The sequence below is a fragment of the Lolium rigidum genome, chromosome 5 (genome assembly GCF_022539505.1).
Source record: "Lolium rigidum isolate FL_2022 chromosome 5, APGP_CSIRO_Lrig_0.1, whole genome shotgun sequence".
In the NCBI taxonomy this organism is placed as follows: domain Eukaryota; kingdom Viridiplantae; phylum Streptophyta; class Magnoliopsida; order Poales; family Poaceae; genus Lolium; species Lolium rigidum.
The window spans coordinates 110,700,151-110,718,886 of record NC_061512.1 but is presented as its reverse complement, the minus strand read 5'-3'; the positions used below and the strand labels follow the sequence as shown (position 1 = coordinate 110,718,886).

General features: G+C 46.5%; 1 long non-coding RNA gene across 1 annotated transcript; it reads left to right on the top strand.

Annotated features, from left to right (window-relative positions):
* The first annotated feature begins 11,054 nt into the window (after positions 1–11,054).
* LOC124654048 lies at positions 11,055–12,719 on the top strand. The gene is made up of 2 exons (XR_006988181.1): positions 11,055–11,495; positions 11,637–12,719. It is a non-coding gene; the product is annotated as an uncharacterized LOC124654048 (long non-coding RNA).
* The last annotated feature ends 6,017 nt before the right edge of the window (positions 12,720–18,736 follow it).

Below are 18,736 nucleotides of genomic sequence, written 5' to 3'. Positions count from 1 at the left end.
CGACCATGATTGCCTGTCAATACTGAGCAAACCTGGTTGGGGAAGAGGGATTTCCTTCTCCTCCCCGTCAGAAAACAACATTCTATATACCATATTATCTAAAGTAGAGTCAGTTGTAACAAAATGATGACTCTTCATAGCAGCAATATCAAGTCTCCTAGGGGCCAATGGCACATCATTAGGATCAACAGGAAGATTAAGAAATGTTAAAACACGCAGTGCAATGGTTCCTCCAAAAATAGGCCCCCTGGTAGACAGGCGGCGAGCAATAAGAGCACCAAGGTGATAGGATGTTTGACCAGTAAGTGCAATGTTCAGGAAAGCAAGATGGTAGCTAGAGATATTACTAGTGTTCTCCCTACCAAGAATGCTAGTAGCAATGTAGTATGCAAAATATTTAATGGCGGGGAGTTGAATGTTCCTTATCTTGCCCCGCTGAATGGTGCGACAATCATCATCGGTGATCCCTCGGTAGAGCTCCAGCAAGTCCCGGGGGTTGTCATCAATCCTACTTGCTGTACCTACAGGGGCAATATCCAAGGCACAACAAAAATCCTTCAATGACATAGTCACAGTATTACCATAAATCCTGAATGCAACCGTTGGCTCATAGTGTTTGTTGTCGAACCGGAAACTCTCGACGAAAATTTTGGTGAGCAAGTAGTATTGCTCCCTTTCATCGCCCATATAAGTGGTTAACCCTGCCCCGTTGACAAGGGTTAAGAAATCCTCCAGTATCCCTGCATTCCTTAGAAAATCATAACATGGAAAAGTAGAAGCATTAGGAGGACCGTTGTCCTCTTCAGGCGCGAAGCTAGGCGCGAGGATGTCTTCATTGTATGATTGCCTAATCCGGGTGGCGGCCCTAGAAGGCCTCCCGGTGCTGGTTGTCCCCTTCTTGAACAACTCTCCAAAGCTAAACTTCTTCATAGCTTCTCTGAAATTTTAAACAAATGACATAAAAATTTGATTTGGTGACATATAATTGAGGGAAACTACCATAGGAACTTGCTAGAGTACTAATCATGCATCAAAACTAGTTTCTACCACTTAGAACAAGCATGCAAGCTCACTAAACATGTTACCTACAGCAGCAAAATATTCAAGATATACTCAACCAAACGAAATTCTACTTGGATGGGTGGAGGAGTCACATACCGAAGAGCAAATGTGCCAAATTTCAGACAGAAATCTGGGCTGAGCAAAGAGATCGAGAAATGCTGGAGCTCCGGAGCAAAAACGCGAGAGAGATGAACTTGGTACGAGTTTTTTCGGGAGAGAGAAGGTGCTCGGGAGGAAGAGATGACAAAGTGGGGCAGAGGGGAGCCCACACCACATGGTGGCGCGGCCACCTCCTTGGCCGCGCCGGCCGGTGGTGTGGCGCCTCTCGGTGCCCCACAGGTCATCCTCCGGTGCTCCCGAGTGCCTCGTCGAAAAATAGGACCAACGGTGTAATTTTCGCGAATTTTTGAAAACTTTGAAAAATGCACATTTTCTGGGTATTAAGTTTATTATAACTGGCCAGGAAAATTTTTGAAATCTCAAATCAACTAAGAAACTTTGCAAATTAAAAATGCTACAGCAACTAGAGCAAGTGGAGGAAGAAAGAGATGTTGTTTACCTCCTCTATGCATATAAAAGGTATTTGTTAACAAGGTTGATCAAGTCTTGCCACCAAATAAATTTTACATAGCATATGAAGAAATAAACCTCAAATCAATCATGTTACCTTGAATTGTATTGATATGGATCCAATGACAAGAGTTTGATATTCTTCTTTAGGCTCATATATAGGACAATCGATGGTTCCCACTTTGATAGTTCTCACATGAGAGATAGTATTAACTCCGCACGCTTTTTCAATCCTCTTGGGGAAATAGACGGTGTGTTCCTTATCATCAACATTGAAAGTAACCTTTCCTTTATTGCAATCAATAACAGCCCCTGCGGTGTTAAGAAAAGGTCTCCCAAGAATAATAGACATATTATCATCTTCGGGCATTTCCAACACAACAAAATCGGTTAATATCAAGCGCTTATTAGTAACTTGAACAGGAACATCCTCACATATACCAACAGGAATAGCAAGTAGATTTATCAGCCATTTGCAAAGATATATCAGTAGGTATCAACTTATCTAAGTAAAGTCTCTTGTATAGAGAAAAAGGCATAACACTAACACCGGCTCCCAAGTCACATAGAGCAGCTTTAACATAATTATTCTTAATAGAACAAGGAATAGTAGGTATACCCGGGTCGCCCAACTTCTTTGGAACTTTACCATTGAAAGAGTAATTAGCAAGCATAGTAGAAATTTCCTCATTGGGGATTTTCCTTTTGTTAGTAACAATATCTTTCATATACTTTGAATAAGGCGGCAATTTAATAGCATCGATTAAAGGGATTTGCAAGAATAAAGGTTTCATCCAATCACAAAATTTATTATAGTGTTCTTCTTCCTTTGATTTTAGTTTCTTAGCAGGAAAAGGCATTGGCTTTTGCACCCAAGGTTCTCTTTCATTACCATGTTTCTCAGTAATAAAATCTTCTTTAGTATACTTTTTATTTTTAGCATGCTTTTCAAGTTCTTCTTCAACCTCTTCTTTATCAGGAGTATCATTCTTATCATTATCTTTATCATTATCATGTTCATTACCACTTTCAGTTTCAGCATCGAAATAGAAATACTATTAGGATCATTAACAGGTTCGAGAGGATTCTACAACATTTTTATGTTTCTTTTTCTTTTTCTTCTTAGAATGAGCACTAGGTTCAATGCGTTGAGAATCTTGTTCAATTCTTTTGGGATGCCCTTCAGATATAGAGGATCCCGGGTAGAGACACCACCTCTAGTTGTTACTTCATAAGCATGTTTTTCTTTAGCATTATTTCCTAACAAGTCATTTTGCACTTTAGTGAGTTGATCAATTTGAGTTTGAATCATATGAAAATGTTTAACAAGCATCTTAACATCATTGGAGGTTCTCTCCACAATATCATGCAATTGACTAATAGCTTGAGAATTTTCCATTAGATGATTCTCTACTCTCATATTAAAATTTTCTTGCTTAACAATATAATTATCAAACTCATCTAAGCATTGCGCGAGAGGTTTTGAATACGGAATATCTTCCCTAGTAAAGCGTTGAAGCGAGTTTACCTCAATCATGGATGAAGGGGGAATTATCTCACATATATCTTCTATTGGAGGTAGATTCTTCACATCTTCAGATTTAATACCTTTCTCCTTGACGAGACTTCTTGGCTTCCCTCATATCTTCATCATTTAATTTAATTAAACCCTCTTCTTCACTATTGGCGTTGGAGTTGGTTCAGGCGTATTCCAATCATCATAATTCCGGCCTATTTTAGCCAATAATTCTTCAGCATACGTCCTGAGTTCTTTTCCTCGAAAACACAACCAGCACAACTATCCAGGTATGCCCTAGACTCAATGGTTAGTCCACTATAAAATATATCAAGTAAATCATGCTTTTCTAAATCATGGTCAGGCAAAGCTCTAATAAGAGAGCAAAATCTCGCCCAAGCCTCAGGCAATTTCTCTTCATCTTCCTGATCAAAATTATAAACTCTCTGCAAAGCGGCATATTGAGCACTAGCAGGAAAGTATTTGCGGAAGAAAACATCAAGCAATTCTTTTGGACTTTTAATAGAACCAGGTGGCAAACTATTATACCAAGTTTTAGCGTCATCCTTTAATGAGAATGGAAAGATTTTAGCAACAAAGTAAGTACGCTTCTTAACATCATCGAAAACAAGCTACTCAAAGTAGATAACTCAGTCATGTGTTCAACAAGCACTTTCTTTTTCAAGCACTCACAAAAAGGTGTTTTCTCAACAATAGCTATATGAGATAGATCAAGAGAAAAATCATAATCTTTATCCCTAATGTTTATAGGAGATGTGGCAAATTTAGGATCAGGAGACAGTTTATATCTAACAGGATGTTCTGCAAGCAACTTTTTAATTTTTCTTGCATCAGTAGTAGCATGACATTTTTCAATAAAATCATCATCAAGTTCCACATAATCTTCATCAAGATCATCACTAAAATAATCAAGTTCAGGTGAATTAACAGGTGTAGTAACATCAGGAGTTTCAGTATTTTCAATTTGTCTAGATTTAGCAATTGTAGCATCTAGAAAAGATCCCAATGAACCACTATCATCAAGCACAGCAGAAACATTATCAATATTATGAGAGTGTTCAGATTCAGCAGATGTACCCGCATGCGAAGCATGTGGCGGTGAAACAAGTTTATCAATCACAGATGGTGAATCAAGTGTAGCGGAGGTACTCAGAATTGTACCTTTTCTTGTAGTGGATGGTAATATGGCGATCTTAGTATCGCGAGGTTTACCCATGATGGAGAATTTGCAGCGAACAATATCAATCCAAGTGAACTTCCAAATAAAGCTATGCTCCCCGGCAACGGCGGCAGAAAATAGTCTTGATGACCCACAAGTATAGGGGATCGCAACAGTCTTCGAGGGAAGTATTACCCAATTTATTGATTCGACACAAGGGGAGACAAAGAATACTTGAAAGCCTTAACAACGGAGTTGTCAATTCAGCCGCACCTGGAAACAGACTTGCTCGCAAGAGTTTATCAGTAGTAACAGTTTTATAGCAGTAGCAGTAGTGAAATAACAGCAGCAGAGTAACAAAGACAGCAGTAGTGATTATAGTAAACAGCAGGATTAAAATATTGTAGGCACGGGGACGGATGACGGGCGTTGCATGGATGAGAGAAACTCATGTAACAATCATAGCAGGGCATTTGCGGATAATAATAAAACGGTATCCAAGTACTAATCAATCAATAGGCATGTGTTCCAATTATAGTCGTACGTGCTCGCAATGAGAAACTTGCACAACATCTTTTGTCCTACCAGCCGGTGGCAGCCGGGCCTCAAGGGAAACTACTGGATATTAAGGTACTCCTTTTAATAGAGTACCGGAGCAAAGCATTAACACTCCGTGAACACATGTGATCCTCACATCACTACCATCCCCTCCGGTTGTCCCGATTTCTGTCACTTCGGGGCCATTGGTTCCGGACAGTGACATGTGTATACAACTTGCAGGTAAGATCATAAACAACGAATATCATGATGAAATAATAACATGTTCAGATCTGAGATCATGGCACTCGGGCCCTAGTGACAAGCATTAAGCATAACAAGTTGCAACAATATCATAAAAGTACCATCTACGGACACTAGGCATTATGCCCTAGCAATCTTATGCTATTACATGACCAATCTCATCCAATCCCTACCATCCCCTTCGGCCTACAGCGGGGGAATTACTCACACATGGATGGGGGAAACATTGCTGGTTGATGGAGAGGCGTTGGCGGTGATGGCGGTGATGATCTCCTCCAATTCCCGTCCCGGCGGAGTGCCGAACGGAGACTTCGGCTCCCGCGACGGAGTTTCGCGATGTGGCGGCGTTCCGGAGGGTTTCCGCGACTTCCACTTCTCCTCCGGCGTTTTTAGGTCGAGGCGAATAAGTAGTCCGAAGGAGGGCGTCGGAGGCCGGCCGAGGGGGCCACACCACAGGGCCGCGCGGGCCCCCCGGGCCGCGCCGCCCTATGGTGTGGGGCCCTCGGGCCTCCACTTCAATTGCCCTTCCGGCTCCGTTAGTTTCCCGGGAAAATAGGGCCTTCGCATAAATTCCGAGGTTTTTCCCGAAAGTTGGATTTCTGCACAAAAACGAGACACCGAAGCGCTTCGTCGAAAACAGCGTTAGTCCGTGTTAGTTGCATGCAAAATACACAAATTAGAGGCAAAACAATAGCAAAAGTGTTCGGGAAAGTAGATACGTTTTGGACGTATCAATATTACCTTGTCATTGTCGACGACTACTCTCACTTTTATTGGTCTTTTCCACTTCGCAACAAGTCTTGTACTGCCCGCACTCTCGAAACCTTTTTCGCTTATGCGCGCACGCAGTTTGGTGTTACTATTCGCTCTCTCCGGACGGATAACGGTACCGAGTTCCTCAACAAGACCGTTGATACTCTCCTCACCACCCACGGCACTGCCTTACGGCTGTCATGCCCATACACCTCCCAGCAGAACGGTAAAGCCGAGCGTACCATTCGTACCATTAATGATACTATGCGCACCCTTATGTTCCAGACTCACATCCCAGCCCCTTTCTGGGCCGAGGCTCTGGCTACTGCCACATACTTGCGTAATCGCCGTCCTAGTACAGCCATAAAATCCCAAGTTCCCTACACACACCTCCATGGTCGTCCTCCCTCATATACTGATCTTCGCGTCTTCGGTTGTCTTTGTTATCCTAACATCGCTTCCACCGCCCCACACAAGCTCAGTGCACGTTCCATGGCATGTGTCTTTCTTGGGTATCCCTCCAACCATCGTGGTTACCGCTGCCTTAACCCTGTCACTGGGAGAATTATCGTCTCACGACATTTTGTCTTCGATGAGACGGTGTTTCCTTTTCAGCATGCAGCTTCGTCATCCGCGCCTGCGCCTCCTGCGCTGCGCGGACTCAATGACCTCTTCGGCACACTGACCGCGCCACCACCGCGCGCCCCTGCGCCCGCCCCGAGTGCGCCCGCCCCGACCGCGAGCACCCCTGCCTCGCTGCCGCCTCGACGAGCCGCGCAGCCGGTTGCCCGGCCGGACAGACCGGGCCCTGTGCTGGTCATACCGGCGCTCCTGCCGGTCCAACCGGACCCGCCGCCTCACCGCGCCGAGCAGCCGGTCCCCAAGCCGGCAAGGCCGGGCCCTGTGCCGGTCACGCCGGTGCACCAGCCCGGTCCAACCGGACCCTGCCCGACCGCCGATGCTGCCCCGGCGGCCTCCTCGAGTGGGGCCTCCAACCCTCGCCGCACGCGCTCGGCCGCCAAGTGCGTCCCGTGGACAGGCTCAACCTCTCCGCCGTGGACTCCGTCCCTGACGTCGTCCCCACCACCTTTCGCCAGGCAATGCAGGATCCTCAGTGGCGTGCTGCCATATCTGATGAGTACCAGGCTCTCGTCAACAACGCCACTTGGTCCCTCGTTCCTCGCCCTCCGCGGGCCAACGTCGTCACTAGCAAGTGGATCTTCCGTCAGAAGTTCCACTCGGATGGCACCCTTGCGCGCAACAAGGCCCGCTGGGTTGTTCGTGGGTACTCTCAGCGCCCCGGCATCGACTATGAGGAGACATTCAGCCCTGTTGTCAAGCCTCGCTACGATCCGTCTTGTTCTTCACATTGCTGTCTCCGGCTCCTGGCCCATACGGCAGCTTGATGTGAAGAATGCGTTCCTACATGGCTCCTCGGATGAGGTGGTCTACTGTCGGCAGCCCCCGGGTTTGTTGATGCCTCTCGCCCTGACCACGTCTGTCGCCTCCACAAGTCCCTGTACGGCTTGAAGCAGGCCCCTCGCGCCTGGTACCACCGGTTCGCCTCCTACATCGCCACTCTGGGATTTGTTGCTTCCGCCACGGACACGTCTCTGTTTGTCCTCCACTCTGCGGCAGACACGGCATACTTACTGCTCTATGTGGACGACATCATCGTCACCGCCTCGTCGACGCGTCTTCTTGAGGGGCTCCTTGCGCGTCTCCATAGCGAGTTCGCCATGACTGATCTCGGGGATCTCCACTACTTCCTGGGTATGAAGGTCAGCCGGTCCTCGGCTGGTCTCTTTCGTCACGGCGGCGGTATGCTCGGACATTCTACGGCGGGCTGGCATGTCCGACCGCCACCCCTCACCTACACCGGTCGACACGTCCTCGAAGCTCTCGCTTCCGACGGCGAGCTTCTTCCCGACGCCACCGACTACGGGAGCATCGTGGGCGGCCTTCGGTATCTCACACCGACGCGCCCCGATCTCTCCTACGCCGTTCGGCAGGCCTGCCTTCACATGCATGCTCCGCGCACGTCTCACTTGGCTCTCGTGAAACGTGTTCTGCGGTATGTTCGGGGTACACTGGAGTTTGGCCTCCAGCTCCACGCCTCCTCGTCGACCGCCCTTGTGGCCTACTCCGACGCCGACTGGGCAGGTTGTCCGGACTCGCATCGCTCCACCTCCGGTTACTGCGTCTACTTCGGTGATAGTCTCATCTCTTGGTCCTCCAAGCGGCAGACCACCGTGTCCCGTTCCTCTGCAGAGGCTGAGTACCGCGCCGTCGCCCACGCCGTCGCCGAGTGCTGTTGGCTCCGCCGGCCTGCTCCAGGAACTTCATCGCCCCCCGAGCTCTGCCACGGTTGTCTACGCGGACAACGTCTCCGCCATCTACATGTCCTCGAATCCGGTGCAACATAAACGTACCAAGCACATCGAGATAGACATCCACTTCGTCCGCGAGAAGGTGTCCTTGGGAGAGGTCTGTGTTCTGCATGTTCCGTCCTCCCACCAGTTCGCGGATGTCATGACGAAGGGATTACCGAGTCAGCTCTTCCTCGACTTTCGGTCCAGTCTCAACGTCCGAAAACCTCCCGCTGGGACTGCGGAGGGGTGTTAGATTGCACATATTGTATTTACAATAGGACTGTATTGTAATTGTAACCTAACCCTAGGCCTCTGGCCTGTTATATAAATACCGGAACCGCACGTCATTATACGTGTGAGGCTTCCCCCAAAACCCTTCTACAAGGTGACCTACATACTAAAATGATTAGACCTAACCACTGCAGCCCCTCACTGATCGTCTTTTTCTTGTTGCACTTTGAGTAACCCTACAGGGTTCGGTCGCCAGTAGATCGTCATGTTGTTGCTTCTGCACGAACTAACTGGTCTATTTCGTGAGAAGGCGTCCAAAATCATTCACAAGTTTCTAACAGAAAAAAAAACATTCAGCTTGTTTCGATAACTGGGACACCTATAAGTAGGACATCATCTTGGAACAGATCATCAGATGTATGATTAGTTATCATTTAAATATGTTCCAACATTATTCACGGTGCTACATCATGGGATTGAAGTATATGTGCCTATAAATTTGATTAGAAAATCTAATCATGAATGGTGTTTCCCTTCTCTTTGAATATTTCTCCTTATAATACATATAATCATGTTTTTTCCAAAAAAAAATCTATATCACTTCATCCCATAATATATATGTAGAAATCTAATCCAGGTGTTGCTTACCCCCTTTTTGCCTTACAACACAAATAATCATGTTTTTTCGAGAAAAAAACTCTAGATATACACTTCATCCCACAATATCCATGTAGAAATTGTTTTAGATTTTGCGAAAATATTAAATGTGATTTTTTGTCTTCAAATTTCAGTTTCACCTAGACCCATGGATGGAAAATGGTGTTTCAACCGCCGTGTTGATTCTGTTCTTTTGTGCTATTTTGGTAGGATTTCGTCGTATATGATTTTTTTCTTAAAGGGACCATGAAAAAAAAGAGGACCACGAAAGCTCTTAAAGATGCTTTAAGGATATAGCATTGGTGACAAGAAGCCAGCCATTTCAGCCTATTTTTTTGATTTCCGCATTTCTATCATTATTGGTACCAAAGGACCAGTGGTGAGATATCGATGGCACAATATACGGTTGGCAAACTACATGGAGAGCTTTACTAAAGGAACAAATACGTCAACTAGGGGAGGCAGTATAAACCTTAACCAAATTACTTCATTTTAGGGATATTTGCGGATAAATAGAGTTCTCCTAAAATGCAACTAGGTGAAGAAACTTATATGGCCAGATTACACTAGCAAGCAACTAAATGAAAACAAACTAGAACTAGAAAAGCACGAGTAAAGGGGATGGACGAATTAACTATGGTAGAACAAGGTGCAAATCCGCTCATGATATATCTATATTGCAACATAGAATTAAAGCCAAGAATAGAGGAAAGTCGTTATCTTGGATAAGGGCTCTAACTTGATGGTTCTTCTTTTTGTAAATATAGGTAGATAGCTTTCTAGTTCTTTCCATTGGTTTGTACATAAGATTTTTGTGGTTTTGGAATACAATTGTTGTGGGGTTGTTGCCTCACAGTTCAGGGTAAAAAAGAAAACCAGGGTGGAAGGAGAAGATTGACGGGCCGGTGACATATCCCGAAGTTCAAGTCTTTTAGGTGACTCTAATCTATCTTTGAGAGGTCGTGGCAAGTCAAACCCACAACAATTCCTCTTGGATCTAGCCTTCTTCTTCGCTTTAATTCTCCCAACAAGGTGTAACCCCTTCCACAGTGGTAGATCTTTGGGTGATATCCATGCCATGACTTTTTCCCTGAGCAAAGCCACACCTTGGAAGCTTTCGGGTCACCCTAGTTGCCTAACAATATCTCAATATAAGCTCAAGAGAGAATTTTGGTTCCTGGATTTGTAGATCTAGTTGGTATCTTTATTTTCCTCAAAGATTTGTTGGTTGTAGGAATAAACAATAAGCTCCTTTTTGAGATTCAAGAATGGTGTTAGAATATAAACGTAGAGCTCATTTACGGTGATTGGCCCGGAACTTTGGTTCCATCTAATTGAATTTGGGTTCCGTCTAATATATTTTTTCGTAGCCGTTGATTAAATCGATGCGTAATTCTATAATACTTCAACAATCCTAAACATCCGTTTTGAAGGTCAACTCAACTCATCAAATAGTAGTAATCAGAAAAAAAACTCATCAACTCCTGCTTCTTTCTCCTCAATCATGCTGCCGCCCTCTCCTCAACTGCGCCACCAGCCGCCGTGGCCGCCCCCGCTCCTTCGTCGCATTCGCTGCCGCCGCCCCTCCCTCCGTCGAAGCCGGCAGCCGCAGCGGCCGCCCCCTCTCCTCCATCACAGCCGGCAGCCGCCGCGGCTGACCCCTCTCCTCCATCGCAGACGCGAGCCGCCGCCGCTGCCTCTCCCTCCGTCGCAGCCGCCAGCCGCCGCGGGTGCGACCTCTCCTCCATCTTAGCTGCCAGCCGCCAGCCGTCGCGGCCGGCCCCTCTCCTCCATCGTAGACGCGAGCCGCCGCCGTCCCCTCCCTCCGTCGCAGCCGCCAGACGCCGCCGCCGCCCCCTCCCTCCGTCGCAGCCGCCAGCCACCGGCTCCCCTCCCTCCGTCGCAACCGCCAGCCGCCGCCACCCTCTCCGTCGCATCCCCCCGACCCTCCGTCACGGGGATCGTCGGGAGAGCCACAAAATATGAGTTGAAAGTCATACAACGGTATTTACATAAAGCCATCTGTTCTCATTAAGCAACAATGTTCAGATAGAAAGCAAATATGTTTGTGTTATCCATCAGTTGCTTGTTACTGGATACCTAAAAGAAAGATTAATGGTATATTGTCTGCAACTAGGTTCAAATCAAATTCAGTATTTGGGAATTTCTATCTCCTAGTGGCTAATCCAGGTATACCCCTGTCAAAGGAAAATACCAAGTCCTACCGGATTTTTGTGTGTTCAGTACTGCCTGCTCACTGTCAATAGAGCCGCATGGCCATGCAAAAGTGAAGAGCTTATGCTAATTTTAGTTGTTACATATGTAAATAAGGTTGGCGGTTTTGACTGTAGAGGTAAGAAATGGTTTCAACTTGTACTAATTTTACTTGTCCATTGATTACAGAACTGTAGGAAATGTGAGGAATTACTTGGTTACTCTAACACATGCTGGCTGTTCCAAGAAATCTAATTGTTAGTTTGCATTTGATATGCAGGAAGATATGGCCCTTAGCTCATTGCTGACATGGATACATGATCAACTCCCCAGTATGTATGACCAGTCTTCACATGGTGTCTCTGACTTTTGCTTAAATGCAGCGTTCCTGCTTTGTTCATAAGGACAGTTGGTCTCCACTGCCATTCAACTGTTGATACATCAACATCTTCAGAGTCAGTCGCATATCGTTGGACAGAAGGAGGCATTGAGAAATCTGAAGGTAGTTTGATAGTGTAGATGGCCAAAGGTAAACCAATAGCTTTAGCATCAGCCAACAAGAGCGTACTAAGCTCTATGCCGCCGATCAGTTCTTCATCTGACAGTGCGGCTTCAAGCATGATAAAGTCATTGAGATCCCGATAGTGGCAGCGAAGCGGAAGTTGCCCCTGGTGGCGAGGTGCAGTGCGGTGGACATTCTGGCGGCAAGTTGCAGAGTTGATTTCCACGATGTGAACAGTCAAAAATTATAAGGTGAAGCCTGTAATATATGAGGATGGGGCACTAGTTATCTTTAATTATGAGAATGTGACCACATCATGTTCTTGTAGAAGATACGAATCCAAAGGTTTGTTGTGATGGGAGGATATACAGACCTTCTACTTCAAAATGATTGATCGTCATAGCTGCTGCACCCTTAGATAAGAATGGATTTTGATGTAGTGAATCTCAGAAAATGGAAGGAGTAGGCATAGCAATAATTTTGATCGTCCGGGGGATCGCTAGCAGAGTTACGGACCCGTCCCCTCCGTCGCTGGGATCGCTGATGCTGCAGCGACCAGGACATCATGATGAGATTGTCGATGACTTGGCTGTCCTTATGGAGTCGCCCAGTAACTGGTCACATTGCGGTCCGCTCTAAATGTTATGTCTGAGTCTGCTCCCAAAGTTCAGTTTGTGTATCTTTCTCACTGTTGTAATGTTGTAAAGAGCTGTATGTATGTGATGCTTCTGACCTCTGAGTCTGTTTGTTTCGTGACTCAGTTGCAAAGATACAAAAAGTAGAGCTAAATATGACAGCATCAAAAGTTCCAGATGTAATTTAAATTTTATATGAGGATCTTAATTGTTTGTGTGTGTTTCATTTTCTTGGATCTAATGTTGTTTTATTTTGAAAACAAACTGTTTCGTTTACATGAAAACAAACTGTTTTTCTCGAGATTTGGTTCTAAAACAAACTGTTTTTCTCGAGATTTGGTTCTAGCAGGGAACAAGCAAACACCCAGAAAGTTTAGAAAACTATTAAGATTGTACAAAATCCCATCTTCCAAACATGGGCTTCAGAGTTTTATACAGAGCATTTGCACAGAACTGTGCTCAAGAGACATGTGTACAGTTATACATGCTGCAGAGGTCGATCGATGAATCGACCCGATGATCCGATCAGACATGGTAACTAGCACGGGCCACATGACGGAGCAGGCGTGGGGATTCTCGTTGCTGAAGTAGCTCCGCGCGGCGACGGGCACGACGCTGGATAGCGCCTGCTGCTCGTGGCAGTAGTATCCGCGAACTTTTGTGCTGCTACTGCTGCTTGGCGCCTGCCCAGAGCACGGCTGTGTGATCTACGAGTACATGGAGAACGGCAGCCTCTAGGACATGCTCCACCACGGCCAGAATGGCACGCCGCTTTTAGTGTACGACCCCATCCGCATCGCCTGGGAGGTGGCCACCGCCGTCGCGTTTCTCCACAGCGCCAGGCCGGACCCCATCACCCATCGTGACCTCAAGCCGGACAACATCCTGCTCGATCAGAACCTCGCCAGCAAGGTCGGCGACGTGGGCCTCTTGACGTCGCTGCTCCTCCCGGCCGCAACCTGAGCCACGGAGGCCAGCAGTCCAGCACCCGTTGTCGTCCACGATTGGTCAAGCACACGGCGTCATGATGCTACATCGACCCGGAGTACCACGATGGTCAAGTCCGACGTGTACCCGCTGGCCGTCGTGATTCTGCAGATGCTCACGGGGAGGACGTCGCCGCTGGGTCTCGCCGCCTCGCTCACGCCGTGGAGGCTGCGCTGGAAGACGGCGGCAACGTCTTCTCGGACATGCTGGACGTACGCGACCGGATGCGAGTGGCCCTGGAAGAGGCGCGGGAGCTAGCCGTGCTGCCGCTCCGGTGCGCCGAGATGCGTTACAGGGACAGCCAAGGCTGCACGTCAAAGGGCGTCGCTGTTAGGACCGCTCGTCTTGTCCGGCACTCCGGCCAGCATCAACGGCCGCAACTCCTCCAGGGACGATGATGTCTGACTACTATTCTTCTCCGGTGACTTTAAGATCTGTGCAGTTTGATCAGATGCTTTGACCATTTAGAAGGGCGTTTGTTTTTTATAATTTTCACAGAATATATTAGAGGTTCCGGTCCCACATGATTTTGGTTCCGTCCCACACTTTTGGTTCCGTTAGTTTGGTTCCGTCTATTTACTACCGTTGGATTGGGGTGGATGAACGGTTACTAAAAATACCAATCACTGTAAAACTTGTAATAAACGTATGCCAAATGGGAAAGATGTGTGGCTTTTATAGGATCTCTTCAATTCGCCAGTTATCCCTTTTAGCCAATAGTCTAATAAAGTTTAGGTTTTGTCTGGACCATACACACAAGGATAAAAAAACATAAATTACATGTCCATTAGAGGAAAATTTCACCATGGATTTTTGTGTAGGAGCAAAAATGATGATGTCAATTCCCACGTGAGTACCCCTTGTCAACTCAGCGTGCCGGTGTCATTATCTCGAGTGGGCTCATTTAGACATCTGATGTATCACCCGTGCATTTTAATCATATTTTAAATCTCCGAGAAGATGGGATGGGCCTCCTCTTTTTTATGCATATTTTGATTCAGCTTTTTTGATACCTCATTCCCTTCAAGGGAACCCCATTCCCCATTGCAAGTAATGAGTAAAGAATCTGTTGTCTTCTATCTAGGCCCATGAATGAAGAAAGTGCAATTGTAACAATCAAGAACATAAAGATAACAGACTTTCTCGGCAATTGTTTGGATTGAAGTTAGGCTCATGCCTCAAGTCTTGGCTAACAAAGCCTACAGAAAAAGAGAAGACTAAATCAAAATTTATTGTGGACCACTAAATCCCCAACCCTTTGCTTGTTGTGCAGTGACAATACCAATATCCACTAATCGTTGTTTTCACATACATTTGCCGGTTGACATCTCTTCTTATTCGTCGTTGTGTTTCAGACTTCGGAAATTGTGTGCGACGTCTTCAGAATCAGACTTTGGAAATGTCAGCAAGACCCCAACCGTGACGTCACAAGTAATTACTTGTTGTGTGCTACTTTAGATTTCATGATGCACAACTTGGCATACTTAGATATAATTGTTTCTCATGCCACATAGGAATTTCAAATCCATTAAAGATATAATAGTACAGGATATCACGAAAATTCTTCATTTTACAATGTTCCATACAATGTCAAGTACACAAGCCGCAGTATAAACACTACAGTTATATTATAATCTTGTCAACCGATCCAATTACATATGTACTGCAAGGGAGGGAAATAAAATGGCTCCAAATTAAGCTTACTACATGTTTCACGGGGCAAACCCTTAATTTGGATACTTCTACAACCACCCTACGGGAGATCAAAGTGGAGTTCGTTTTCTTTAAGATTTCTGTCCTTTTCCGATATCCTGGTAAAGCGGGAGGCCGGGCGTGAGGCCGCCGGCCGCGGAGGCGCCGGCAGCGCCGGCGGCATCCTTCTTGGGGTTCCCGGTTTCCTGGTAAAGCGGGAGGCCGGGCTGGGTGGCACCGGCCGCTTGAGCTGCAGCTGCCACTGCAGCAGCGGGGTCTGGGCCAGCGTAGGCGAATGGCGCCGCCGCAGCGACGACGACGAGCAGGAGCACCGCAACGGCGAGACCCCGAGCCATTTTTTCCGACGGATTATTGTTTGGTTTGTGCGATGTAAGTGGTGTTTGCAACTTGTGGGGTGATACGTTTGGAAGATGCGTTTATATATACACGTTGGGGCTGGAGAGGGGAGGACTGGAGCAGTTGCGTCGACAGGTAGATCCGTAGATGGATGGCCATGCGTGCCAAGCGAAGACGTTGAGGCTATTTCTGGGTATTCCAACTACGATAGATTTTGGACATGGAATGAGGTTTAGTTCGTGGCCAACCGTGTTTAGGGTTGGCAATGGGACTATTTTGGGGACGCCACGTACACCACACATTCTATGATTCTGGTTTGGTATCACCCAACCCATCAAAATAGCCAGTCTTTCTTATGGATGAAAGTGGACGGTCCGACGGACATAGCGGACAGTCTGTGTGATTAGTTGCATGAAATAAATTAACTATGAACTATGAGTATGTAACTGTTTTTTCTTTTTTTTTTGAAACTTGTAACTGTTTTTTCTTCTTGAACTAGGAAAGGCCTCCTTAATTAAAAGCGGTGAGGGTACATGTTACAATAGGGACCTCAAAGAAGAAGACAACTACAAAGTATCCCTAACTTTAACAAGCAAGACCCTAAAAAGATAGGAAAACGCAATCGGGTCCTCCATCACTGGCAGTATGCAAAGGATTCTAGCTTCGGCCTTCTCCATCGGCTCCGGGGACGAGACCACTTGGCTCCGGGAAGAAGAGGTGCTCCATCACGAGTCCTTCGAAGAGCCTCCTTCTTGAGGTAGAACAAACACCAGGAAACTTCGCCGGCGTGTAGAGTGGCCACCAGATGGCCATCCTGGTCGGCGACCGGACTTGGGTCACCGAGAGTGTTCTCCAGCGAGCAGTACGAACGACACCTTGCCCTTGCCATCCTTCTGCAGCGCAGCTGAGCACGCAGCTCCGCTTCCTCCCCCCCCCCCCCCCCCACACCTGGCACCATGGCCGGCCGGAGCAAGTTTCTCCACACACCAACTCCACCCGCAAAGATGACCATATAGCACAACCTTACTGAGGGAGACAATGGCCCTCCCCATCGAACCTAGCCTCGGCCTGTGGTGCTGAAGAGCAATGAGGAAGAACCCTACATAGCACCAGATCTGGCTGAGAAGATCTAGTACTCCGCTCCAAACTAATGGCAAGAAGCAAATCTCTGGCATGCAGCCAACACTCCTAATCTACTCTATACAAGATGAGCAACCCTTCCTAGTCTCCTCTAAGTGGCAGCGCCGCCGGATTTGAGTTGGACGAGCCCTCGGTGGGAGGAGGCGACTCTCAAGGTTCCTGTAGCAAGGAGAGAGAAAGAAAGAAGAGAAATGAGGCCCCCGCTCATATGTAACTGGGTGATTACGTAGGATCGATGGAGCTAGATAGCAAGCGGGCATGCCTCTGATTCCAAGCGGACGTCCGCCTACATGCCTAGGGACACTTTCTGGTTGACTTTGAGTACACATGCATATGGTAGAAACCTCTGATTTTTGGCAAAAAAGAAACCTGCAGGGGGTTGTCTCAACCCACATACTAAGCATAAAAAGAAACCGTTTTGGTACTGGCAACCGAATGTTTTTCAATCCATTGACACAACATATAGCCTATTTATACAAGTATTTAAATGTACAAGAGAGGGGATTTGGTGACTAGGTGTATACGTGAGCACCCTCTAGATGCCACACGATTTGCGTTGAGATTCGGTTCTCGTCAATTGGATATGTTGCCTTGAAATTGTCTTATACATCACTAAGCATACTTGGCGTGGGGCCTATGTGATTTGAAAGTGCATCTGGCCCACTATTTGAATTCAAAAAGGTGGGTCCTACGTGATTTGGAAGTGTTGGTAGTGCTGATGTGGTTTGCTAACCCAACAATGATGGTAACAGTGGGTTGCTAGATGTGACACGTGTCAACCAATGAATGCGTGCTCACATATACACCCGGTCACCAGGTTTCTTCCGAAAAGTACAAATAAATAAATTACTACTAACTAGAAATTCAATTCGGCTCCAGGTGCGTATGCTCCCTATACCAAAAAAATTATATTTTGAGTTGTGAAAAAATTTAACAAAAAATTTTACATGTGCATCTCCATAATATATGTGCATTCGTCAAGTTTCATGAAAAATCAATTTTTTGTGTGATCTATGTAAAAAAGAGAAAATTTATCTTGTAAAAAGCATTATTTTTAGCACTGATTTTTGTATTTTTTACACATGTCACATGACAAGTCCATTTTTTATGAAACAACTTTGTAAGCGTGTAGCACGTGAAGGTATATGTGCGAATTTTTTGTTTCAATTTTTTTGAAATTCAAAATATGTGTAAGATGAATTTCAAAATAGAGGGAGCATATGCTCCCATGTTCCAAAATACCACTCCCGTAACTAGAAATTCAAATTATGTGTATATCTATATACATGGCTATTTTAGCTTACCAAAACATCTTAGCAATATCTATTAAGTTGTCAACTTCGTTCCAGGCTTCCAGTGAGGTCACACACGAGCTCGCGATCGAGATCCAACGGCTCGCCCAGCCGCAGCTTATTTCTTGTGTACATTTTTCTAGGTACGTATAGCAAGGAGGTGTGCGCTGGTTGATCGTTCCCCAGCTCCCACCGCTGGTTTTTGCTTGCCTCGTAAAAGAAAAACCATAATATCCAAACGATAAGCGCCGACTTCATCTTCCCCTTTTTCCCGGAGGTAATGAAGCCGGTCCGGTGCGATGTCCTCTGCCGCCCATGTTCCTTACGGCCGGCCCCCTTCCTCTCCGACTTGCACAGCAGTCTCCGCCTCCTCAACACCCACCTCGGGCACGACAGAGGTGCCGCCCGCGAGTGAGAAGCCTGGAGTCCGCTGGGCTGCACACGCTCGGTATGGAGGAAGTCCCTGTCCCGGAGGACCTCGCGTATTACGAGAGAAGAGTATACGCCGCCAACATTGTTACCCAAGATCCCGCTGACTTTGCCATTCCGAGCGGCGAGACGTGCACCGCACCGCCCAGGAGCTTGACCTTGACCTGGACTACCGCAACCACGACGGCCATGTTGCCTTCTCCGAATAGGAGGCCTAGATGGTCCTGTCAGTTCCACGGTATGTACATGGGGTCATATGCATTGTTTCTTCAGTCTTAGTTTACTCACCAGGGAATTCTCATTTTAGTTGAGAAATGAACATGTTTATTTTTCTAAATGTAACAGA